Source organism: Oryctolagus cuniculus, chromosome 5, assembly GCF_051225735.1.
Source record: "Oryctolagus cuniculus isolate XC-2025 breed Fujian yellow rabbit chromosome 5, ASM5122573v1, whole genome shotgun sequence".
Lineage (NCBI taxonomy): Eukaryota > Metazoa > Chordata > Mammalia > Lagomorpha > Leporidae > Oryctolagus > Oryctolagus cuniculus.
The window spans coordinates 129,107,172-129,132,013 of NC_142871.1; the positions used below are offsets into that span (position 1 = coordinate 129,107,172).

The following is a 24,842-nucleotide window of genomic DNA, read 5'->3' on the forward strand; positions in this document are numbered from 1 at the left end:
GTGGTGGGTGGGGGGCTTTCTGGGTATGGGGTTTCCTGAAATTTCCCCCTAGGGCTTTATCCCCCTGGGGCTTTATCAGCAGTACTATTGGACCTTGGCGCCCCCTGGTGCAGGGTGGGGAGATCCCCCTAAGCTACCGACTGCAGGTGGGGCAAAGTCTGGGAGAGTTAGGACAAGGTCATCAAACACGGGCCACTGGGGGTCTGCTTCTGGGCTTTCTTTTACATTTTCTCTCCCTCCGCTGCACAAAACAGTGCCATTTCCCACAGCCCCTCTTACACACATTGGCTAATGAGGAGTCAAATCTTCATTCATTCTCTTGGCTCATCATCTCTGAGCGCCCACTGTGTGAGACGCTGTTCCAAGGACCCAAAAGGTGGCAATGAATGCCGCTGATCCTGGCTAGCGCGATCTGACTTACATGGTGGGTCCTCTCCCTTTCCCCAGCCCTGCGGGTGCTGGGCTCCCTGCTACCCCCATCCTCGCTCCCTGCCTGAGCCCTCCTGCTGCCCTGGGGGCCACTCAAGGCCTTGTGCTGAGATGTAGGGGACTTGTGGGGACAGCAGCTGCATCCTGTTCATCTTTGGGCTTCAGTACCTGGAAGACAGTGGGCACTCGAGATGCACACTGGGTGAAGGACAACGGATGAGTGACCGGCTGGCTCTGGAGTGGTCTTACCATCGCAGGCTCCCCGAGGGGACAAGGACTTTAGAAACCCCTGCCGGCGGCGCTCCCTGAGCATTTACTGGGCGCCCACCCTGGACTGGGTTTTGGGGTGGGTGGGGATGAGACCCTGCCCTCTTTGAAATGAACCCTCCCTTGATCGTCTAGCAAGGGGGCAGCACGAGGGGCAAGCGTGCAGGTCTGGGGCCAGCCCCCAAGATTCCCTTCACTAGGCTGGGTGAGCTTGGCAACCTGCTTGACCCTCGCTGCCTCAGTTTCCCCCATGGACAGTGGATTACAGCAGTATTTACTCCTTAGGGGCATTTGGCCCCTGACTGTGTGCTAGGTACTGGAGAGAAAGCAGGAAACAAAATAATGTCGGCATTGGATGGAACAAGATGCTCCATGAACAGTTCTCAGTACAGTTCATAAATGTTCACAATGGCTCTTGTTGTCCTCTGGTCCACTCCTGTCGTTAGAGGAAGGAAGTGAGGCTCAGAGAGAGTTAGACAGTTGTGTGTGGTCACACAGCATGTTGGGAGCTGGTTGGATGTATTGATGTACAGGCAAGGCACAAAGCTCTTAAGTCTTCACCGTCTACTTCTGCTAAGAAAGGCGTCGACTGGGAGATGAAAGCTGAGCTGAAGCAGGCGGTGGGCAGACGAAGACAGACTCAGCTCCTGTGAACTTTGATGGAGGGAGTCAGTTTCTGTTGTCATCACCATTTGTCTGCATTAATTGAGCAGAGATAATCCCAAAGTGCTGCTAATCCCATAAGACCGTCTCCCTGGCTCTGCCACACACGCACGCACACGCACATACACACACGCATGCCCCTGGCAAGTGTGTGCTGGGCGGGGCTGCTGATCCAGGAGCCTGCCTCCTGCAGTGCAGGTGCCTGAGAGACGCAGAGGGATGGCTAATCCACAGGGAGAGCTGGCTGTGCAGGGAGAGGAAGCTGAGGAACCTGCCTGCCCTTGTCCAGAGCCCATGGCAGGGAGCAGGCCCCTGTGCCCTGCCCCGAGTCCAGCTCCCGGAGAGCAGGGTGGTTGTGCTGAGGGTGCATTGAAAGACAGGTGTGCATCTTCCCAGTGCTTTGCCTCACTCTCCCGAGAGTTCCATGTCTTGCACACCTGGGTCTTGCACCTGGGAACCATACCCCTACGTTACAAGGCAGGGCGGGTAGTTCTCGTTCCCTACCAATGCCTCCCCCCCCCCCCCGAGACCATGTGTTGATTCAATTGAATGGGTCGAGGCTGGGATTTCAGGCACTTGTAGTCTTTAATGAGGGATTCCGCCAGTTCTTCCGTCAGAACACTGGGCCTACCAAGTCCTTTGGCCACAACAGGGCTGCCCTTCCCAGCAGCAGCCACGTCATTTCTATGTGGACGGAGCTTCCTCCCCTGCTTCTTCACCCAGGTACCCCACAGGCACGCGGAGGCTGTCAGGGGACACAGCGGCCGTGCATGGGGAACGGCTGTGGCAGGGACGGAGAGCTCATCCCCGATGAGAATGAGACATTGCCAGCCTCTCCCTGCTCTTTTCTGGAGCTCCAGGGAGGGGGAGGGGTTTGCCCCAGGCGACAGAGGCTCAGGTTGGGGTGGGGGGTCCACTCTTCCCAGCCACTCAGGGCTGCTCCGTGTTATTCCAGAAACTCCGAGAGCTGAGTGGGGAAGGTATGGGAGGGTGATGGTGTGAGGGAGGCCAGGCTGGCGCCGCGGCAGGATGGTGTGCAGGTGCCGGGAGGGGAACACCTGTGGCCAGCGACTTCTGAGTTAGCCTAAGGGCTCTTCTCAATGGACTGGAAAGTGCTTTGATTGACAGCAGATAGAGCCACACACAGGCTACTCCTGCGGATTCACCAAGGCCCCCCCCCCTTCCTGCCCTCCCGTGGCGGCACGTGGGCTGCGTGGTGCTGGTTACCTCCAGCGGCTGCAAATGGCAGCTTTTCTCTCTCGGAGTGGTCTCCATCCTGTTCGTGTGTCCCCGTGAAGTCGACTTGGTGAACCTCCGGCCTGACTTGGGTGCAGATCTAATCACAATGGCTCAAGGTTGGCTCAGCTTCTGCTAGGACGCCTGTAACCCTGGAAGCACCCTGTGGAGCGGGGCCCTGCACCTTCCTTAATGGCTGGGAAGACTGAGGCTCCAGCCACACCAGATTCTCAGGCCCCCAGCCTGTAAGTGGCTACATGCGGTTTCTTAGCCCAGGCTCCTCCAGAAGCAGCCCCTGAGATGAGGATTTACGTGTGAGTATTTGATGTGGCAGACTGTCCCCGAGGATACTGGTAGATGATGGGACGAACAGGGACTGCATCGGTGAAGGGTGAGTTTCCAAGCCTCCTTCTCCCCCGACCCGCCCCACTTGGCATCAGCTGGGGCTCACTGCTGGGGGGACCCTGCGAGCTGGGAAGGAAAAGAACCTCAGAACTGCGCCTCCCGGCGGGCACGGGAGCAGCTGTCGGCTGGGAATGGGGACCGTGAATTCCCTGGTGCCTTGGGCTCCCTGTGCGGGCAGGTGAAGTGGCTTTGGGGAGAAGACCCAAGTGCTGGCAGCTGAGAGTCGGGCGCGGCCACGGAAGAGGCGGAGAGAGATGGGCAGGACACCCTGTCCCTTGTCTTCCTCCCATTTTCTTCCGGGGCTGTTGCTTTCAGGGGCCGGATCAGCACACAGCTTCCAACTTTGCAAAACTCCTGCTGGAGAAAGGAGACCGTGGCCGCAGCGCGTGTGCAGCTCCCCAGCCGGCTTCCTCCGGCGTCTCTCTGGGCCCCAGCCCTCTTCACTCAAATGAGTGTGTTCAGAAAAGAGTGAAATCCTTTCAGGGTGCGTCTGACAGAGGCCAAACTGGGAAAGTACGGCTGCAGTAAAAATACACTCACTTAAGCGCGCCAAAAATAAATGGCTTTTGGATAATCTGTTGCTTGGGATTATGCTCATCCCGTGAGGAGTGACCGCGACTTCTCAGGGAGTTGCCCCCCCCCCCCCGCCCCGGGGAGGGAAGTTGGGGGCAGGGGCTTCTGCTGGTGAGTTCTCGAAATGGGACCTCTAGCCAGGGGGCGGTGGCGGGGTGGGGGGGCACAGATGCTGCCTAGGTAAAATGAGAGCCACTGTGGGAATGCGGGACTCTCTGCCAGGATTCCCTGGCTGGCCACTTCTCCGGGAAGTTACAGGTGTTGGGGGGAGGGGGAGGGAGAGGGAGAGACAGAAGGGGTTTGAGAAAGATGGGGTTGGCAAATTCAGACATTTTTAAAAATTGAAGAACCCAACGTCAAAGGCTTATTTACTTCAGTTTTTCCCAGAATTTTGATCTCCTTTAGTTTATATATATATATATATAACATACCTATATATAAAAATATCCGTACTCTTTTGGAGGCAAATCCCAATGTTGATTTACACAGTGAGACAAGGATACTCAAACGTGTCTCAGCAGAATGTGGTGAAAAGACAAGTTTCTTTAAGTACAAAAAGTTTTCCCATTCATTCATTTTTAATACCCAATTCTGTGGCCTTTTTGAAGACTGCATATATAGTGCAATCATATGTGGATGTGTATGTAATATATACTTGAGTACAGACGCATGTGTACATAAGTGCATGTATCTGTGTGTGGCTTGTGTCTGTCTGTCCATATTTTTTTTCCTGTCCAAACTCTTTGGTTCGTGGAACCCTTTCCTGTCCAGCCCCGTGGGGCTGCTCAGATCCTCCCAGAGCTGTCTCACACCTGCGTCTCTTAGGACTACTGTGCTGTGTCACTTCTCAGCTTCAATCCTCCAGGGGCCCCCAGGCCTGTTGGGACTGCTCAGACTTTACCTGGCATGCGGGGTCCTGGTGACCTGGCTGCCGCCCACCTCTCCCATGGCCCCTATGGCCAGGCCTCTGCTGCCCGTGGCTCCTCAGAGTCAGCCAGGCCGCCGGGCCTTTGCATATGCTGCCCTCCTGACAAAAGTGTGTCCCTTGGATCCCTGTCTGCTTCCGTGAACTTGTTTGCTTTTCAAGACTCAGCCTTGGGACACTTCCCTTGAACTCATGTCTACCCTGTCTTGGGTAGACCCCACCCCCACCCTGACCCCTCTCAAAATCCCCATGCCTGCCCCCAGGGCTCCCTGCTCCCTCTCCGGCCTTGTTGACCTCCCTGCACAGACTACAGAAACTGGCTGCTGGTTCTGTTCTTGGTTGGTGATTGTTGGCACCATAAGGGCAGGCATCTTTGTCCATTCTACTCAGTGGTCCGTGCACCTCGCCCTCAAGAAGTGCTCAGAACTATTGGTTTAATGAGAAAGATGGCTCATGACTTCCGCAGCTGCTCTGCTGTGCTAGCTGAGATGAGTGATCCCTGAGCACCTGCCTCTGCCTCCCAGCTTGCTGGTCCCCTGGGCCCTTGCTCCAGACCCCACCTCTGTGACCCAGCCGCTAAGGATATGCTAAACAAATGCTGGCTACCAGCAACCATTTTGATTTGTTTTATAGGTGGAAAAGCCACCGCTCATCTTGGCCAAGCTGGGAGCGGGGAGACTGAACCTTGTGAGCCCCTGACTCTGCCCAGCCCAGAGGACTCTTGCTATTTCCCACTCATCTCCCATGCTGGCAGGTGTCCCACCACATGGGAATGCTTGCTGGAGCTGGTTCCTTCCTCCTTAGAAAGTGGCACTGAGTATCCCTCCCCAAGGGCTCAGCATAAAGGGTGTGGCAGAAGTTTCTCTGCCCTTGACCCTTGACATTTGCTTGGGAGGGAGAATCAAGAGCTATTCAGATTCAAAGAGTGGTCCGAGGTGCTGGCCACTGCACCTGTCATTCTGTGTCAATTATCAGGTCAAGTCTAGGTGGACGCCGGGGCTTAGAAGCAGGTAGCTGGTCCAAGGTGACAGCAGGGGAAGGGTCATCTTGCTCTGCCTCCTGAGTCTCTGCATTCAGCCGTGTGCTCCACTGCAAGCTACTGGCCCCCCTGCGCCTCAGTTTTCTCACCTTTGCAATGGGAGAGCGGCTCCCACTTTGAGGTCTGTTGTGACATGCATGTGGCGTCTGGCTCATGAAAAGGCACATATTTGTTAGTCATTATTCATCTCCCTGTCATCTGAATGCCTGCCTCTGAGTTTTGGCTTGAGGTTTAATCAGATTCACAGAGAAGCGAGACCTTGCAGGGCCTGAGCGCTTTCTGAGTAGGTGATAAAGGACCCGCTGGAGAAGTGCTCCCAGAACTCCAGAACAAACGCCACATGACCAGCATCTCTGTCCGGCGATTACACTATATCCCACATGTTCCCTCCTTTACCACCTCCTATCCGCTTTGCACAGGTTAGAAGCAACCTTCTTTCCAATTTTCAGATGAGAGACGGTCCCAAGAGAAGAGAAGGCGGTTCAGCAGTGAGGTCAAGGGTGGGAAGCTTTGGGGTCCCGCTGCCTCGCCCCCCCGCCCCAGCCCGGCTGCCCACTCTCCCAGCCCATGTTCCTTCGCTTCTTTGCATCTCAGTGTGCGAACGTGAGCCTGTCTCAGCAAGCCCTTGCGAAGGCAAAACGAGATGCTGTGTGTTCAGGGTTTAGCAGCGTGTCTGACACGGAACAAACACTTAGTAAACGGTAGTAATCAAAATCCCTTCTGTGCTTTGTTAAGGTACAGAAGACGAGGGGGGAAAAATCCCTTTTTAGATCAGGGACTAAAGCGAGGCAATGTTAGCCTGGCTCGGGGGAGAGCTTGACGTGTCGGCAGACGTCTGTTAAGAAGCTGGGAGTGCTGGATGAGTCAGGGCTCCTAGGGTCTGGCGGAGAGGCTGGGTTGCGTCCAATCCCAGGCTCCTGCCGCCAAAGCCAGCATGAGGACGTCACTGCACTCGGGCAGCGGAAGCCGAATCGATACCACGGCTGCACGGTTTCCTGACATCATCGCTGCACATTCTGCCTTAACAGCGGTCCTGGATCCCTCTGGTCCTTGACAGTTTGGAAACGGTGCTCCGGGCTAAAGCATAAACATCCCGCGGGCTTTTCCGTTCAGCTTTAGCTTTCCCAGTGGGGTAAATGCATTTGCAAGACCTCCGGCTCTGGGAGCAGAAGTGCGTGCCCAGCTTCTCACGGCTAGTTATAGGAAGTGCAGGGGTTGCGATGGCAAACTGCCCTCCCTCTACCCAGGAGGAGTTCCCAAGGCCCCCACCCTGGCCTCCTCCATCAGGGGAGGCATGGCTGATCCCAACTCTGGCATGAGTGACATCTTGGAAGAGGCCAACGAGAGTTGGTTTGGAACAGGCAGGTTCCACAGCTGGGCAAGTGTGCGTCGTTGGGTGTGCGGGTGCACGGTGCTCCCTACTACGCTGGAGGTTCCCATGAGATCAGGTGCTCCTCATTCGGGATCCCACATAGTTCAGGGCTCCACTCCTCCAGCGTCCTAATTCTAGAATATACAGGACGGAGGATGTGGTTTGGCTCCGGTACACATTGTTTCTTTTTAAAAGCAGTTTCATTTACGCTGAAGCCAGCCAGCGGGTCCACTCTGGACAGAGCTCTGCTTTCAGTGCAGGCTCCTGCACAAAAAGAGAGCGAAAATCTCTCTCCATGGTTTTTATCCCATCTGCCAAGCCACTGGGTGAGAGGGAGCTGGGGCCCCCTGGTTCCTCAGAAGAGAGCTTGCTCCAAGGGGCGGAGGGCCAGGCAGCCGCTGCATTCCGTGCCACTGGAGGGTGATGCTGTGTAAGGTGCCTGCCTTGGAAATGCTAGTGCTCTGGGCTCAGAGCTCGGGTCCAGCCTGCAGGGTCCTGGATGTCGAGATGAGAATGGCTTGAGTCCATGTGCCCCGGTGGCCACACTCCCTCAGGTCGGAGTCAGCTGGGCTCACAGCGCTGCACGGGTCCCTCACTGGCAGCTGGCAGGGCCCAACCTGGGGTGGGGGGCACAGCCGGATCCCCTAGTCTCTCCCATCCCCAGGAGGCATGGTCTCAAGACACAGGGGGAGACGGCCCGTCCCTGCGTGAGGAAGGCCCACGGCCACCCCCACGGAGAGCCACCCTGGATGCCACTTGCCTAGGCTCCCTGTCGCTCTGGCCCTGGGGGCTGCAGAGCCAGAGTCTCCTCCCTCTTCCCACCCAGTCAAGGGGAGGCTTTTGTGTGGCAACTTCCTGGGTTTCACCTCTTAATTTCCAAAAAGGAAATAAATTCTCTGCAGCCTTAGCTGTAATTGACTTTGGAGTTGTGACTTTATCATGCAAATGGTTATTTGTGGACTTTTAGCAACCTGCGTCATGGAGCGAAATTACATACTTAACGACTTCCGAAACCACGGATTACGGCCCCAGCAGATCCCAGGGATTCTCGAGGTGCCACCAGGGTATAACGTGAAAATGCATATTTAGAGGATGATTAAGAAGCAAAGGAGCAGGTGCAGTAAAATTCCTTGTGGAAAGTGGCGATTAGGTTCATTGTGAGGTTATTTTCTCCTGTTAGGGATCTCACTGACTGCCCCAGCACCCCCGCCTCCGCAGAACCCCAGGAAGCCCCCCTGACAGGTCATAAACACAGAGGCCAGCCCACCTGAACCGGCAGAGACCTGCCAGGCAGGCTCAAGGCAGACAGAGCCGGCTGGCGGCTTTGCCCAAGCCACTCAGGCCATCTTTCTGAAGCTTTAGCTTTAGGTAAGCAGAGACCCCAGGCCCGTCTCCTGCACCTGCCCTGTGCTATCATCACATCGCACACCCTGGCGGTGGTTCAGTGTGAGTCCTTGTAACAACACGGGAGGGTTCCCCCACCCAGGGAGGGAGGGCCGTTTGCAGGGACAGGGGCTTCTGCCTCCTGGAGGGAGGCTGGTGTTTCAGACCCAGCCAGTGGGGAACCGAAAATGCTCTGGTGTGCCTTTGGTCATTGAGATTCACACATGTGTGTGTGTGTGTGCAACAGAGGCGCTGTAGCTACCAAAAAGCTGTGACAACTGTGCAAGGCTGGAGAGTGAGGCCGGTCATGATTCCTCCATACCTGTTTCTTACTCTTGGCGAAAGCAAGGGCTTTCTGGTTAGGCTCCAAGTTCAGCCCCTCTGTATGGCATCTGATGTGAGTCAACATTTTGTGACTGCAATGAAATACCCCAAACTAACTTAATTGAGAGAAAAGTTTTGCGCAACCCATAGTTTTCGGGGTTGAAGTCCAAGGTTGGGTGGCCTCATTGTTTTGACCTCTGATGGGGAGGGCATTGATGGCAGTGACAGAGCAGGTACAGGAGAAGGTCACGTGACCAGCCGGGGAGCATTGAGAGTGGCTGGGCCCTATGCAGGGTTTTGTAGCAACCCTCTCATGGGAGAGGTTACAAGGGACCTGTCTTCTAAAAGCACGTGCCCAGGGGGCCTCAAGACCTCCCACCAGGACCCTTCTAAATAGCACAGCTGCACTAAGTCTCCACCCTCTTCGTGCTGTGGTGTCTTGGCTGTGGCTGGAGACACGGGATGGAGCCCCGGCTGTGTATTGTATCCCCTGTGGCATCTACAATAGCCCTGTGAGGATTGCAGCTGAAAGTGAAGTAACCGGAACTCAGAGAAGTTCAGGAACTTTCCCAAAGCTGCCAGCTGCTGAGAGGCTAAACCCAGGGCCCAGCACCAATCTCCAGGCCTGGGTGCTCTCTCATGGTCCGATGCAACAGCCAGCCTTGGCGGGTGGCTCTCTGCAGGTCTCTCATGCTGTGTGCACCCAGTGGTTTCAGAGGGAAGCCAGGACCGCAGCTCTAAGCGCATTCACCTTGGAACTCAGCTCCCTTAACCCCACACCCCCCCACCTGCTGTGACCTTCTTGCTTTTTCCCACCCTTGTACAGGCCTTCTAGAACCGGCCCCGCCCCTCCCCTCCTGGGCTCCCTTTGGATTGGTTTTCGCCCACCTTTCCAATACAGCTTCTCCTAGGGCCCCCGGTGCCCCACCCCCATGGTCTTTGATCCCAAGGGGCACTGTGGGGTCCCCTTACCTGAGCCCCCAGCAGCAGTGGCTCCGGCTGCCTATTTCCTCCTTCCTGCTCCTCTGTCCCTACCCCCAGTGATGTGCCCTGTCCACATCAGCCACGTCCCACAGCTGCCCCGGGTGAGGCCCCCACAGAGCCCAGGCTCAGCCATGTTTGTCCTCACTTTCTACCCACGCGGGGATTTATCTGCAAGGGCGTAGCTCCTGCTGAGGCTTCCCTGTGGAGCTCCCCAGCTGTTCATGCACCTGTCTGCTCAGCATCCCCTCTGGGACATCCCCAAAGTAGCCCAAACTGTGCCTGCCCACAACAGAACGCGGACTCTCTCCGACAGTCATGGTCTTCTTCTAGTGCTGTCTGAGATGGTGAATGCCCCACCCCCCAGCCAGTGCACCTGCCAGAAGCAGAGGGTCATGGTAGGCAGTCCCCCAACCCCGCCCCCACTGTGCGCAGGCAGTCCATCAGAGCAGCAGGTCAGCACCGCCTCCCAGGCCCCTGGATTACCTGCTGGATTCATGCACACCGTCTCTCCTGCTCTCCCAGCACCGCTCTTGTCCTGCTGAATCCTCACCGCAGCTCTGCGCATCGCTCACAGCCACATCCTTGTCCCCTGGCTTTCTGCTGAGATAGATGCACTATTCAGAGGGCAGGGCCACTTACCTGAACATGAGGCTGATGATGGGTTGCACTGAGGGACCAGGACCCTCTGCAACAGGGACAGCTAAGGGGACCCTCAGGGGCTACCAGAACTCATCCCATGCACAGGGAGCTGGAGACCACGGCTCAGAGAGCCCTGCTGTAGGTAAGGTTTAGATGCTGATGATGGCCAACGCTTCCTGACAGCTAACCGGGGCCTCTTCTGAGTGCAATACCTAAAAGGCAGACTTCCTTAAACCCCACAATAGCCCTGTGAAGCAGGTGCTACTGTTGGGCCCATTTTCCAGATGAGAAAACTGTGGCACAGGGAGGGATTTAAGCCAGTATGAGGCAGAGCTGGGGTCCAGTCCTGGGCCAGGGGACCCCCTGACTTCCCAGGGTTGGAGGGGCACCAGCCTCCTGGCAAGCTAGGCATCCCAACAACCCCCCTGTGCGCCGTCCAACAGGGGACAAAAGAGAAGCCATGCACACACTGTGACCTGACGAGGAGCCGGCGAAGCCCTCAATCCACTCCGATTGTACTTTTCTCTCCATCCTTTGGAAAATAAAAATTGCTGAGCGCCTGCTATTTTCCCTGAAACTCTGTAGCAGAAATCTTCTCCTGGGCTCTGACCCTGGGAGTCAGATTTCCACCCAAAGCACATTTTTACAGCCAAGTTATTTCTGATTCTTTAAAAGCAAAAGCAGAAGCAAAAAAAAAAAAATGTCTGGCTGGAGCAGGCTCTGTTGTAATGCAATGTCTCAGCAAAACCCCTGCCTGCTCACTCCTGTCCTGACAGCGGGGAGCCTGGGGGGCTCCCAGCAGCTGGGGAGGGGGCTCAAGGCTTCCGGCAGCCCCTGGCACTTTAATTATTCCAGGGAAGCTTGGAGAGGCGTGAGAGGGAGGGGCGCAGGTGACCTGATGTTGAAAGGAGAGGTGTGCACCGCCAGGTAGAGGGTAGAGTTTACAGGTCTGACTCTGAACTTGGAAGGGCCTCCTTGCTCATTTTAAGTGAGCTGCTTCCTAGGGACCTCATACACGTGCCTTGACTTGGGTGTGTATTTAAGATCGTGTGCGGGTGTGCACAATGTGTGTGCATGGTGTGTGTGTGTGTGGAGTTGCCGGGCTCTATCTGTGAGTGTGATGGGAGGCTGGGCACCATGTGGGTCCTGCTTACTTCTGTGTCTCCAGTACCCAGTATGCTTCCTGGCATGCAGTGGGGGCCTGGTACAGGCCTGCAGTCCCTGGAGCATTTGTTTAGGGTTCTCCTGTGGAGCCCCGGCACAAGTGCACCAAGTCTGTGTGCAGGGGGGTCAGAGGCAAGAGCCTGTGCCTCTTGGTGCATGGCACGCGAGGGCCGTGATGTGGCTTGTCCTTGTTCACCGTGCCACCCAATCTCTTAATGTGGTGATTGTGTACAGCTACAGACCGGTGTGGGTGCTGCCCAGCAGGCTGCGTGTGAGTGAGAGTGTATACGTGGTGCACCAGCTGGTGTGTGCCTTGGGGGAGCAGGCACACCTGCTTGTTTGTTAAGGTGTGGGAAAAGACGTGTGTGCAGTCAGCCGTAGGGCAGATGACCAGAAGCAGAAACATCAGAGAACTATCTAGAAATACCTTCATAAATACATCAGGTTCTTTTGCAGTGGGCTCTGGCCTCTCTGCCGATGGCCCTGGCGTATGTGAATGTGGGACTTAATTATAGATCCCTTCAGTCATGAATCCAGCTTGGCTTCCATTGTGAGGAAGGACTTGACGGCAGAAGACAGGAGTTTTCGGCACAGGGACTTGTTATTTATGTCCCTAACTGTGACACGGCCTCCCAGCTATTCCTCATCTCCTACTTACTCTTTCAATGGCATTTTCACCCTGCTAAGTCTCTCCCAGGCGCCCCGATGGGGGACAGAGCCTTTGGTGTGGACACAGGTGCATGGGCCCAAGGTCATCAGGGCCACATGCCCTTCAGGACAGACTAGACCTTATCCCCTTGTCCCCTTGGCCTGGCTCCCCCAGGTCTCCACTGGGCCCCCTCGAGCCCCCAGTGAGCACCTCCTCATCAATGATTCTCTCCTTCCTCAAGGTCATCTGTGTCTCAGGATGGCTCCCCAGCAGCAAGGATGATAAATGGCTGTGTGGCCCGAGACTGGGGAGGTGACATTTCTCCAGCCTTCTGAGAATCCCCAGTGTGCCAGCTGTTGATGTCCCGGTCTTGTGTTTTGTGATCATCCCTGCTTCCTGGGGGAGCCCACGGCCCTCTCTGCAAAGGCCAAGCATCAATCCCGGAGAAGACACGAAACGTGTAGGGAGGTGGTGTTATGGAAAAGCGAGGGCGTCTGCACCGCGCCGCCTCCTCTAGGCGGGCGGGGAAACCGAGGCACCGGCAGGCCCTCCGCTTCGTCTTCTCTGCCCAGCCCTGTCCTGTTGGGGGTGCATCCTCTGCTGCTCCCCACAGCTGTTGTCACCATGCAGTCTGTGTAGCCCTCGAGACGTCCTGGACGCTGATGGGTCATGGTGACTCTGAGAAAACAGAATGTGTGGTGACTCCTGCAGGTGAACAGAGGCGTGGGGCGGGTGCTGGGCAGAGGCGGGGCCCAGGGGAAGCCCCGAGGGCTGGAACTGAGGGCTGAGCAGGACAGAAGGAAGAGTCTGGATGAGCAGGGGTTGGTGAGGGTGACAAGTTAGGCCCATGTGTCCTGGAGGACATGCCAGGAGAGAGGGTGGCTGGGGTCCTCGGTGGGCGAGAACTGGAGAATGGCCTGCTGGGGACATGGGAGTGCAGGACAGGGGAGGAGCTACCAAGGGGACCTCTGAGACTGGGCCAGGGGCAGAGGCCAAGGTGGAAATGGCAGGCAGACAGCCATGAGCGAGACAAGCAGGTGGGAACAGCAGCAGAAGCGTGTCCCTTGGGTGCGCTCAGATTCCTGGCCGCTCTGCACCGGCAGGCTGGAGGCCAGCGCCTTTGCATGGTGCTTCCCAGACTGCCGCTGTGGTACAGCCCGTGACCTCACACCAGGCCCTGGACTCAGGCCAGGGGCTGGGACCCCGCGTTCGAGATTGGGAAGGTGCAGAGTGATGAACCGGCTTTTCAAGGCCAGTCGGCAAGGAACGGGGGAGATGCCGTTGTAGACCTCTTTAGCAAGCGCCTACTATGTGCCAGACACTCCTGAGATGCTGGAATGAGAAGAACCTCACAGCTCCTTGCCCTCAAGGGTTGTATCTTCCACCAGGAGGAAGCAGAGAAGGACACATGTGCCCATCAGCACGACGCTTCTAAGTACTGATAAAGAAGACAGAATCTGTTAGTATGGCGGCAGGTGGCGGGGACGCATGTCCAGGGAGGTGACACTGGAAGTGAACTTAGAGAGGGGAGGGGAGGGGAGGGGAGGGGAGGGGAGGGGAGAGGAGAGGAGGGGAGAGGAAAGGAGGGGAGGGGAGGCTTGAGTGGTATGTGCAGAACCCAAGACAGGCATGAGCAAGGGCAGGGCTGGGCGGGGTTGGGGAGAGCAGGCGGGAGCTGAATCCTGCAGGGCCCCGTGGGCTGCCACACGTCTGTGCTGTCATGGTCAGCACAGTGAGAGCCACACACAGGGAGGTCTGGAGCGGTTGTGTGACCCGCCCAAGTGCATGCTGGGTAGATCCTGCCGGCTGCTCTGCAGAGGGCCGGGAGGAGACCATGTCCCGGTCCAGGTGAGGGATGATGGTGACTGGCGGCAGTGGTGGCGATGGAGACAGCAGAGGGCTCAGACGGGAATGGACTGGGGATGCATTCTGGAGATGGAGCAGTGAGGCTTAGTGACGGGTGGGGTATTTAGTGTGAGAGAGACAGGGGCACTGAGGAGGCCTCTGCCGTTCGTCTGAGCACCTGGATGGTGGGAGGGCAGGCATTGATGGGGCAGGCATGGCGCCGAAGCGGGCAAAGCTTAGAGTGAGAGCACGGAAGTTGCTTTCTGGCCCCTGGATTCTCAAGTGGAGGTGGCAAGTTGGGAGTGGCATGTGCAAGACTGATGGAATTGGGGGGCAGGATCTATGGGGGTGACATGGGAAGAGTCTGAATCAGAGAGTAGATGCTGGACGCGGTCCCACTGCGCGTGAGCATCCGAGACAGGGCGTGTGGACACAGGAGAGGAGGAGGCTGCTAAGGAGCCACCCACCCCCGGCTGCTGGGGGTCAGTGAGGTACCCTGAGAGCAGCAGGTGTTTCCGGAAGGAGACTGGGCCACCTGTGTCGCGTGCCAAGAGGGAACCAGGGACGTGGGAAATGGGGCCTTGGCTCTCATGTTGAGAAGACGCTGGGAGGTCAGTGGTGACCTGGATCAAGGCCTTTTCCACATGGAGGAAGGCGTGAAAGCTGGAGTCGGGGGTGGGGAGAAGCAGCGGGGACTGCACGCACAAGCCAGCCTTCTTCTCCGAGTGGACTGGCAGGGTAACAGGGGGCTGGAAGGCAGCATGGGCTCAAGGCGGGGTCTTCTCCCAAAAGACATGGAGCAGCGGCATCTGTGGGTCTCTGGATGCTGCGAAGAATGAGGCAACCGTGGTGCGGGGAGCAGCTTTGAGATGAGGCCGGAGACGGTGCTGGCCACACGTGGTCCCAGGAAGATAGAGGCACATGGACGGCGCAGTAGGACTGCAGCAAGACACAGCTCTCCCATTTCATTGCTGTCATCCGGGGCAGAGAGAATGATGAATTGTGAGGAATGGCAGAGAAGTTTGGAAAGCGAATTTACTAAAAAAGTTAAAGAAACATTCCCCGGGAGGGTGCCTGTGCTGAAACGGGTGTGATGGAGGGTCATGGACAGCAGAGAGCTGGCGGGTGCAGGTGCCAGGTAAGAGGACGGCTGGGTATAAGCGGGGCTGGGGCTTGTTGTCAGGCAACTCTGCAGAGGGGGAGGGGCCAAGGGCATCAAGAGTGCTTGCAATAGGATGCTTGGGGCTGATCCCTGTGATCTGGGGGGAGGAATGGAGGAAAACGGGAGCCTGGTTCCACCAGCAGGGAACAAGATGAAGGCACTTGGAGTCTGCTCTTGGAGGAGAACTGTTGGTATAGGAGCGTGGAGTACGGCAGGGTGGCTGTGGGACACGGGGGGAGCTGGAAATAGGTTCCAAAGCTGCTGCCATCCCTGGTGCTGGTGGGGGCCCGAGGCGTGGCCATGGGCAGGGGGAGGTGAAGAAGCAGGGAGGGACAGCTGGGCAGGGGTGCTGGCCGGAGCGGGGCGGGGCGGTGAGGGTCAGCAAGGATGCAACATTGTCAGAATGGTGGCAGGGATGGCTGTGTGTGGAGGAGAAAGAGAACGAGAGAGAGAGAGAGAGAGAGCGAGAGCGAGCTGAGGTCATCACTTAGCGACTAATCTGTCATTCCTGGAGTTTCAACGTCATCTAGGAAAGTGGCCTCACATGTGTGTGCAAGACTCTCAACTCTGATGCAAAGGAGGCTTCGGGAGGCAACTTAAACACGTAGCGGAGGTGAAGCCAGACCTGGAAACGGCGTAGAGGGGCCCGAGCCAGATGCCCTCCCCTCCACCCTCAGGGGCCTGTGTGAGGGCTCCCTGGAACCCACCCACCATGGCACGCCATTAGAAATCCCTGCTCGGTTCCCATGTCCCTCATTTCAGCCCTGAGGAACAAGAGCTGCGTCTCTCCAAGGTCCCCCGAGGGAGCTGAGCCAGGTCTGGGGCCCAGGGGTCCCGTCTGCCAGTGGACCCAGTGTGTGTAACTACTGCAAGCTGCTTCCCTTCCAGTGTTTGCTTTGCGTTGGCGGCCCAGGACGGACGGCAGCATTAGCAGGACACTTGCTCTGCCCCAGCAGCCTTGGGAAGCTGGGCTTCCCTCTGCCTGGTGCTGTCTTTGCCCCTGGCCAGATCAGGGCGGAGGTAGGAGATGGGGACAGAGACAAACTTCCCCTGGGGTCCTCGCCTGGTTTCTAAGGGGTGAGGCCAGCTCCCAGCCAAAGGACATCATCATTCTTGCTGACAAGAGGAAGCCAGCGCAAGGCAGGGGGCAGAAGTCAGCTTCGGAGAGATGGTGGCCAGGAGTGGGGTGCGGAGACAGCTGTGGGGCTTCCACAGGTGCAGAAGGTTTGTGTGGGCTGGGCGGTTGGGCAGGACTCTGGGGGGTGGGGTGTGTCCAGTCCAGCAGGTGAAGCCCAGTGATGCTGGGTGTGGAGGCAGAGAGCAGCCAGCAGGGGACGCCTGCAGGACCCTGAGCCAGCCACCTGGCCTGTGTGGAGTGTGGGTCCTCGGCCCTGAGTAAGGGGCTGATGACACTCAACAGGTGTCGTTGGCTCCCCCAACTGAAGTCTGGGTTCCAGGTAGGGCTCCAGGTACAGGGGTGCCTGGCAAGGAACTGGAGTGCCACAGTCATGCAGGGAAACTGAGGCAGGAGGTGAGGATGGGCTGATGGGGCAGGGGTGTCCATCCCTGACACCCGGCCTCGGCTCGGGGCCCAGCACATGGAGGAGGACCGTGCTGGGAATGTCCTTCCCCCAGGAGGCGCCAGTGCCCCACTGTTTGCAGGGCGCCTCCCCTGAGAGGCCCTCCAGGGCTGTGCTGTGAGTGAACCCCTTGCCCCTCAATCCTCTGCATGGCTTTAACCTGCATCTTGTCTCCTCACTTGCTGTTTCTGTCTCAGGATAGAAACGCCCACCTGCTGCACGGCGCTCGAGCGGACACGTCCCGGGCACGGGGGCCCTGCGAGCCCTGGTGCTGAGAGGGATGCCCCGGCCCTGTTCCTCCCCCCAGTGCCTTCACCAGGCCTGCTCTGACCACTCAGGGGCTGACCCTGGCCCTGCCCCGCCCTGTGCTCCCTGGGACACCACCCCCTCCCCACCCAGTGCATGAGCTCCCCCTCCCCTGAGGACAGGGCCACTGCAGGCAGGAGGACGGCTCCGTGCGGAGCCCCAGAAACAGGTGGCGCGCACGGAGGCCGATAAGCCTTGGTAAGTGGCTCTAAAGATAATCAATTGTTTTTCATTCTGAGTGAAACACCCGGCTCCAAGGAACCTCTATTTAAAAACCACACACATACGCAGATCCATCTTTTGTTAAATTGTTGCACAGGCTGATCTGATTTAACCTGGCAGGTTCAATGTGCTTCCTGCTCAGTGCCAGGGAGGGGGTGCAGGGGAGCTGAACAGGAAAGGGAGGAGGGAACCTCAGCTCCCTGCCTGCTCCTCACCACCCTGGGGGTTCAGGGGAGGGTGCCTCTCCTTGTGGGACACCCTGCCCGCCTGTTGCCACAGCCCTAAACCCTCCTCTTCCTGCCTTGAGCAAGCATCAGTATCTTGAGGGGGCAGGACCTCAGACCCCGGGGACAGAGCCTGGAGCCTCCAGAGAGGGAAACGGAGACCCAGAGAGCATGCCCTGCTTGCCCAAGGTCACACAGTGAGACAGTACACAGCGGAACCGGCCCAGGAGACTCGAGGCATACCTGCCACCCTTCCTGGGGTCAGGGTCCTTCCTCCCGCCCCCACTACACACATCTGGGATGGGCAGGTGCCAGGTGAACCTTATTAAATGAGTGCAGAGAGGGGTACCAGCGGGAGGAGGGATTGCAGGAGGGTGGCGCAGCCCGAGCAGACAAGACCCCAGAGAAGAGGCGAGCACCCATCTTGGATCTTGGAAACAAGTAAGGTGCATCATGCCCCTCCTTTGCTCCACCGCCTGCGGTGGCTCCCAGGTGCATGCCAAAGAAAAGCCAAAGTTCTCCCAAGGCCTGCCAGGCCTACCGCCCCGACCTCCGCACGCCCCCTCCCTGTGCACCAGGCTGCAGCCACATTGAGCTTGCTCCCGCACGCGTGCACACCGGCCACCCCCATTTCATGGGGGAAGATCCCAGGCCTAAAGCACTGGAGATGTGAGGCCTCACTCAAGACTCCAAGAGAAGGCAGCTGGCCAGAAGCCGGGCAAGCTGGGAAATGAGGCAGGAACCAGGCTGGGGTGGGCCAGGAGCAGAGGCAGCCCGATGCGCCCAGGGGCAGGAGCGCCCCTCGGATCTTCCAGATCCGGCAGGGTCAGGCATGGTGAGCAGCCCCAGGCTGGATGTGAGGGCCGGCTTTGCATGCTGTGGCCTGTGCCAGCCATGGTGAGTGCTAGATGGGGTTGGGGGGCAGGGGGAGCTGAAGAGGGCCAGTGACCTGCCACGTGACAACCTAGAGGTTGGCTTGCAGGCACTGGTGTCCTGTGGGGGTGCCTGGGGTGACCCTGAGATGAGGGTGTTGAGCGCTAGCCCCGCTTCCCCACATGAGAGCCGCCCGCCCGCTCCTCCCCCAACACTCCACGCCGTTGGTGGCCCGAGGCACGGACGGCGCCATAAATAATAGTAATAACGAGAGAGTCTGTTCCAAGAGAGACGATTTTGTGAAATTACATTTTTGAAAAGGTTAATTCTCCCATCTCCCCGCTTGTACTCCAACCCGGAGAAGCAAATGTGGATTAATTGGGCCCATTTCCTCCTCAGCTTCCAGGGACCCCCGCAATGAGGGGTTTGCTTCCTCCGGGGCCTCACTTCTCTTCCAGGCCGGTGGGAAGCAGCAGGTGTCCAGCCCCTCTTCTCCCAGGGGCCCAGGCTCCTGCCAGCTCCCTGCTGCACACACACTCCTGGACGGAGAGGGTGGCATGAGGCTCGTTCTCCGGGCCAGAAACTGTTGGCAGGTGCAGGGGCAGGTGGAGCAGGGGCGAGGAGGTGGGAAAGGTGATGGGGAAGTGGATGTGAGGAGGTGTGGTGGGGGCCACCCGGGATCTAGGTGCAGAGGGCCAGATGTGGGTGAGTCCCACAGTGGCAGTGAATGGAGGCAGACACACAGACGGGAGGGAGGCGCCGTGGCTTAAGGAGGGAGGCGTTTTGCAGGGACAGGAGGCCGGGAAGGTGGGGGCAGAGTGTTTCCTGGCTCAGAGGGCGCCCTAGAGCTCCCCCTGCCGACACACATACCCCTGCCCCCAATGTGGCAGCCCTCACCTGTTCTGTCCGCCAGCCTGCTCCCTGGACTGGGCTGCCCTGGCCCTCCTCCTCCGGGGACTGCCTCCTGCCACCTGGCCCAGCTCTGGGAGGCTGAGCAGAGCCTCCGCCAGGCCCCGCCCCCGGCCTGGGGCCTCAGTTTCCCCATCGCTGCAGTTCCCTTCCAGCCCTAAAGCGTGAGGATGGTTTGGAGCTTCAGGGCATGAGGCATGAGCACTTCTGGTTTGGTTTTTTTTTTTTTTTTTTTTTTTTTTTTTTTTTTTTTTTTTGACAGGCAGAGTGGACAGTGAGAGACAGAGACAGAGAGAAAAGTCTTCCTTTGCCATTGGTTCACCCTCCAATGGCCGCCGCGGCCGGCGCGCTGCAGCCGGCACACCGCGCCTATCCGAAGGCAGGAGCCAGGTACTTATCCTGGTCTCCCATGGGGTGCAGGGCCCAAGGACTTGGACCATCCTCCACTGCCTTCCAGGGCCACAGCAGAGAGCTGGCCTGGAAGAGGGGCAACCGGGACAGAATCTGGCGCCCCGACCGGGACTAGAACCCAGTGTGCCCGTGCCGCAGGCGGAGGATTAGCCTAGTGAGCCGCGGCACCGGCCCTCTGTTTGTTTTGTTGCTGGGTGCTGGGTTTCCTGGAGTGCACTTGTCCTTGGTTTTCAGTACAGTGGAGTGGACAAAGGGACAGCAGGACTGCAAGATGGAGGTGTGGCCCGGGGGCCTGCCTGCCTGGCTCGGAAGCGCTGTGAGCCTACAGTGAACACGTGTGTGTGCACGTGTGGGGCTCTAGCCTTGACTGATGGCTGTAGAAGCAATGAGTTTGACACTGGGCTGTGTGCTGAGTGCTGTGGGAAATCTTTACTTCCACATTTTGGGATCAAAACAAACCGGACATAATCGGTTCAGCCCTCAGCCAGCAGGCCTGGGACCTTCCCCTCCTTGAGTTTGCTCCTAGCACCGCCTCCTCCCCTGGAATGATCCCTGATCCTAGGCTTCCCCTAACCCCACCAGTACAGAAGTGCACCTGCCCTAAGGGGCACAGAGGATGCGGAGACTGTTTGCTTCCTGATGAGGGCTGGAATTACCCCTAATCCACGAGGGGTACAGGGAGGAGGCATTCTGTCATTCTGAGGGTTCATGGAGGGCTTCCTGGAGGAGGAGACATTGACTTTGCAGAGTAAGACCGATTACACTCTGGGCTACAGAAGCCTGGGTTCCTTCTCCAGACAGAGTGGGAGGGAGCTCCCCAGGGTGGATGAGACAGGTGCAGACTTGATCTCTTGCACAGCTGGCACCCAGTGGGCGTCTGAGAAGACAGAGATCCAGGAGGGCTCCCCATAGGAGGTGAGGCTGAGAGGAGAGGTGGGTTTGTTTTGGGGGGGGCAGAGCACAGCTTCACAGAGGGGCTCTGGCATCAAGAAAGAGCAGGGAAGAGGGGACAGAGACAGAGCGTGGACCGGAGGAGGCAGGCAGGCGGCCCGTGGAGTGGCAGAAGCAAAGTGCTCCATGGCGCCCCCTCCTGGCAGCCCCTTGAGCATGCAGCTGCCTCTTGCCGGTGCAGCCCCTCCTGCCCGGAGGGCGCTCGCCTGTTTATTCCTGTTCAAAGAGCGGGGAAGACCGATTTCCCTCCCCAGAGCCTATTTGTTCTACTTTCTCATTTTCCAGTCCAGTGGCTTTATGGCTTTTCTTCGTTTGCCTTCGCCTTCCCAACCACCGGAACCCTTCCCTTTCCTGCTCGACCTCTAGCCTGGGAAGTGCTGGCGGGGGCTGCTGCTGGGGTCTGGGGGGCTGGGGCCTGCTGATCTGTGTACCAGCCAGACGGGACTGGTGGACCTGGCCGCTTCTTCCCACTGCCCTGGCCCAGGGGCGCCAGGAGGTGGCGGGGTGTGGGACACCCGCAGGGGCAGGCCCTGTGGTAGAGAGGAGAGAGTGGGGAGGGGGGGGGCTGCGTGTGGGCTCCCCTGGGGCTGTGCACCATGGGCCTGGGGCCTTGCTTTGGTTTGTTCTCTACAGGGGTGCGAGGGTGACCCCAGTCCCGACAGTTACCGAGTCCTACCCCCCTGGGGTTTGCTGATGAAACCCACCGGCTTCTCCTTGTCCATTTCACGGTCCCTTGGGCTTCCAATCATCCTTCCCTCAGGCATCTCTCCAAGAGTGAGAGGTCACGCACCCTCTCCCGGCCCGTGGACTTTCTCGGGACACATTCATTCTGCAGGCACCCAAGGACGTGTGGAGGGTGCGGGTGGAACGGACGAGAGGTTGTTCACGGCCCTGGGAGGCCTGGGGTACCTGTTGGCCCTGCCGGCGGCCATGCCACGGAGGGTCCCTGCTGTGGGTCCAGAGCTGAGGGCATGGCCAGGGCTGAGGATGTGGACTTGGGGCTCATCAGCATAGGGCAGTGTTGCAGCCAGAGAGCTGCCTGGCTCCTCCCCTGGGTCTTCTGCACTGGCTCCCCAATCCCCTCCCCGGGGGGGAGGGCGAGCTCTGGGTGCCCAGTCTGATAACTTGCTCCATAGCGTACCTTGCATTGGCTCTGGTTTCTGTCCCGTCTCACTTCCCCTGCCCCTCTGCCATGAAACAGAGTAGAGAAGGCAGAGCAAGGGCCAAGAGGGGCCTGGGGCCATTTGCTGGGGAAGCCAGTGGAAGTGCCCAGGACACTGCCCCAGCAGGACAGATCAGAGGGGAAGGGGAGCCGGGAGCCCGTGGCGTCGACAAGGGCCCCTCAGAAAAACGGGAAGTTTCGCTGATTTTGGTGCGATGCACGGTTTTGCCGTAATAAGCCTTTCCCGTGAACTCGTTGATGTCTCTGTGTGCTGTTTCCCGTGCATCCCTGATGTGGCTGGGCCGTCGGGTTCCTGTCCCCAGGGAGCAGACCAGAAAGAACACAGAGGGCATTAGTGCCCTGGTCCCAGTCCTTCTCAGCGTGCTGTGCCCCCAGAGCCCCACTGCCTCCCCGGGCATCCAGAAAGTTCACCGCAGCAGCCCAGGGAACACCTGGCGCCTAGCAGCCACCCCGTAAATGTCAGTTCCTCCTCTCTCCCGGCTCTGCCTAAAATAAATCCGCCGTGGCATGCATCATCTCAGGAGGACGTCCTGCAGCGCGCGCCGTGTCTTTAAATACACGATCTTGCACTTGCCCACGCCCAGCCGCATCTGCCACTGTCCCGCCCACTCGCACACACCCTTGTGGGAATCGGGAACGGAGCCCATTGGCTTGACATTTCGTTCCCCAGAAAATCCAGTGCCGTTTGCCCAGCTCCAGCTGTCCTCCCTTCCAGAGGATGTACGGAGACTTGCGGCACAACGCTCACATCCTCACCACAAGGCACCTCCGCTGGCCCCTCTCTGCCCAGCAAGTCCTCCAGCTTGCTGCCTGTTCCTAGTCCAGGGACTGTGCCCATGCTTGGCGGAAGTCCCCACAGAGTCCCCGTGCTCCAGGACTCAAGGGCCCTGCCCTCTCTCACAGAGGCCTCCCACCCTTCTTGCACAATGGGAGAGTGAACTCCCCGGGTCTCGCCTGGGGGCTTGTGCTCCTCCTGGGTCCTGCTCACCCTCCCAGGGCACCAGGCTGGGCTGCAGGAGGCAGGGGTAGCCCGGATGTGGGTGCTCTGTGCCGGCTCCCAGAGCTGCCCAGCCTCATGGGCTGACTCTCTTCTATCCCTCTCTTCTATCCCTTCCCAGTGGCTTTGTGTTCCCCCTCCTAGATACAAAAACATGCCTCCTGAAACCTCAGCTGGTCGGCCCGTGGTAACCAAATAACCTTGGCCTTGGCCTACAGCTCCCCAAGATTCAGCCAGGAGCTCCGTCAAGGTCTTAGGCATCATCTGCATGGAGAGTTCTGCCCGGCTCTGGCCAGCAGCCTGGCCTTGCCCAGGGCCTTGGGGGCACGGGGCCAGCAAGCAGTGTGATGTGTCAGGGCCTGTCCAGGCCTTCTGTCCAGGCCGGAGTTTATCTTGTCGCTGGCTGCATTGTCTGCTGATTTATCTCTGTCCAGGGGAGAGGGCCCAGCTGCAGGCAGCACACATATTGAGTCAATTCCTAATGAACTGATTACTCAGCTTAGCGTTTTAACTGCAGCATTAAGTGTCCTCTCGCCCTCATAAACACTGTGGGACTGCTGCAGGGATTATGGCTTCCAGGCTGGCCCCCGTCCCTGGGAAAAAATTAATCTTCACGTGCAATCAAAGTCAAGCCCACGGACCGTGGGAGGGAAGGGGCTTTTCCCTCTCTCTGATGCCTGGGAGGGGGCAGGGAGCTCGCAGGCTTTCCTGAAGCAGGGGTGCCCTTGTGAGGACATCTGGTCCACCGGGCTGCGCCTGGGGGCACGTGGACTCTTGGCCTGGTGGTGCAGACCCTTGACGGACGTGACTCGGCTGAGAAGTGCCCCTGCTGTGGACAGAGAGGCCCCTGATGGCCTTTCTTTCCATGCAAGAGAGGGAACGCGTGGTGGTGCATGTGACCCTCCGATCCTCTTCTGGGGGCTTCTGTAGGAGCCAGTGCTACCCTGTCCTCCCCTGGTCCTGCCTCAGCTCTCTCACCTCTCCTGGGCCTCTGCCGGCTTCTGTCAGAGCGGGCTGAGGCGTGAGTGTGGCCGGCAGAGCCTGCCCCGGTATTACTCGCCTGGACGTACTTGTCAGTGTGTGTGGGCAGACCGCTCCCCTCGGGCTGTGCTCCCCCGAGGGAGGGCCCACTGGTGCGTGTCATGGCTCTAGGCATGAATGTGCTCCTGGCTGGGGAGTGGGAGCGCAGGAGTGTGTGTGGACCCTCGCCCCATCCACATATGCCCTTTGGACGTGGTCCTGGGCCAGCCAGGCCCTCACTACTGCAGGTGTGGACGGAGTCCCGGCGGCACAGGTCCACCCGGACCTCCTGAGCCGGGGTCTCCCAGGGAAACGTGTGCCGGGTAGGCACCAGCCAAGCCTTGGAGAGCAGCTTCCAGAAGGTGGGGGCCAGCGCCCCAGGGAGCAGCAGAGTAGCCAATCAGCAGGCCCAGGAGAAAAACCAAGAGGAGCAGTAACCGGGCAGAAGGCCCTGGGACTCCGGGCCAGCCCAGGGCCTGCAGCACACTCTGTCTCCATCAAGGCTGCCCTAGCGCAAAGCCTTGCACCAGGAAAGAAATGGTTTCCTTTGCAGAGCGGAGGTGGTGGGCGTTGGGCCGAGGTGGGAAGGGGCAAGCCAGCCCTCTCACAGGCGGCAGGGAGCCCCCGGCTCTTCCCTTGGGGACTGGTTTGAATCCTGAGGCAGCCGAGAGGATACAGGAGGAGGGTGGCTGGAAGCCCTTGGGGCTGACCTTGAACTTGGAGCGGAGGACTCTGTCAGGGCTTCAGTGCCACTCCTCGGGGCATCTGGCATCCACTAGCAGGGTCTGTCTCTGAGGAGGGCACCGGGGAGGGCGGCCGAGCTGCCAGGTGCTCCCTTCCTCCCCGTGTTACAGAGGTAAGATCTCACGGGGATGGCAATCATGGGGCCTGCATGGAGGGGGCGGTGTACCAGTGAGCGAACCCATTTCTGACAAACTCCTCCAACAGAGTTGGGTGCACCGGAAGCGCTTGGTAAGCGGCGGGTGTCCACACCCCTTGTTCTAGCATGCTCTGTAGAGAGCTTCCCATCAGAGGTCAAGAGCTCCGTGACAGAGGCCGTGCCATGTCCGAGACATGAGCCCTGGAGTCCAGGCAGGAAGGGGCAGG

At 58.6% G+C, this 24,842-nt stretch overlaps 1 protein-coding gene and 1 long non-coding RNA gene across 3 annotated transcripts in view; both read left to right on the forward strand.

Moving 5' to 3' along the window:
• The window catches only part of LRFN2 (leucine rich repeat and fibronectin type III domain containing 2), a 163,286-nt gene that overhangs the window by 66,857 nt on the left and 71,587 nt on the right, over positions 1-24,842 (forward strand). The gene's annotated exons all lie outside the window — the stretch shown is intronic.
• Positions 838-3,540, forward strand: LOC149126662 (uncharacterized). The gene is made up of 3 exons (XR_016233445.1): positions 838-2,082; positions 2,867-2,986; positions 3,316-3,540. It is a non-coding gene; the product is annotated as an uncharacterized LOC149126662 (long non-coding RNA).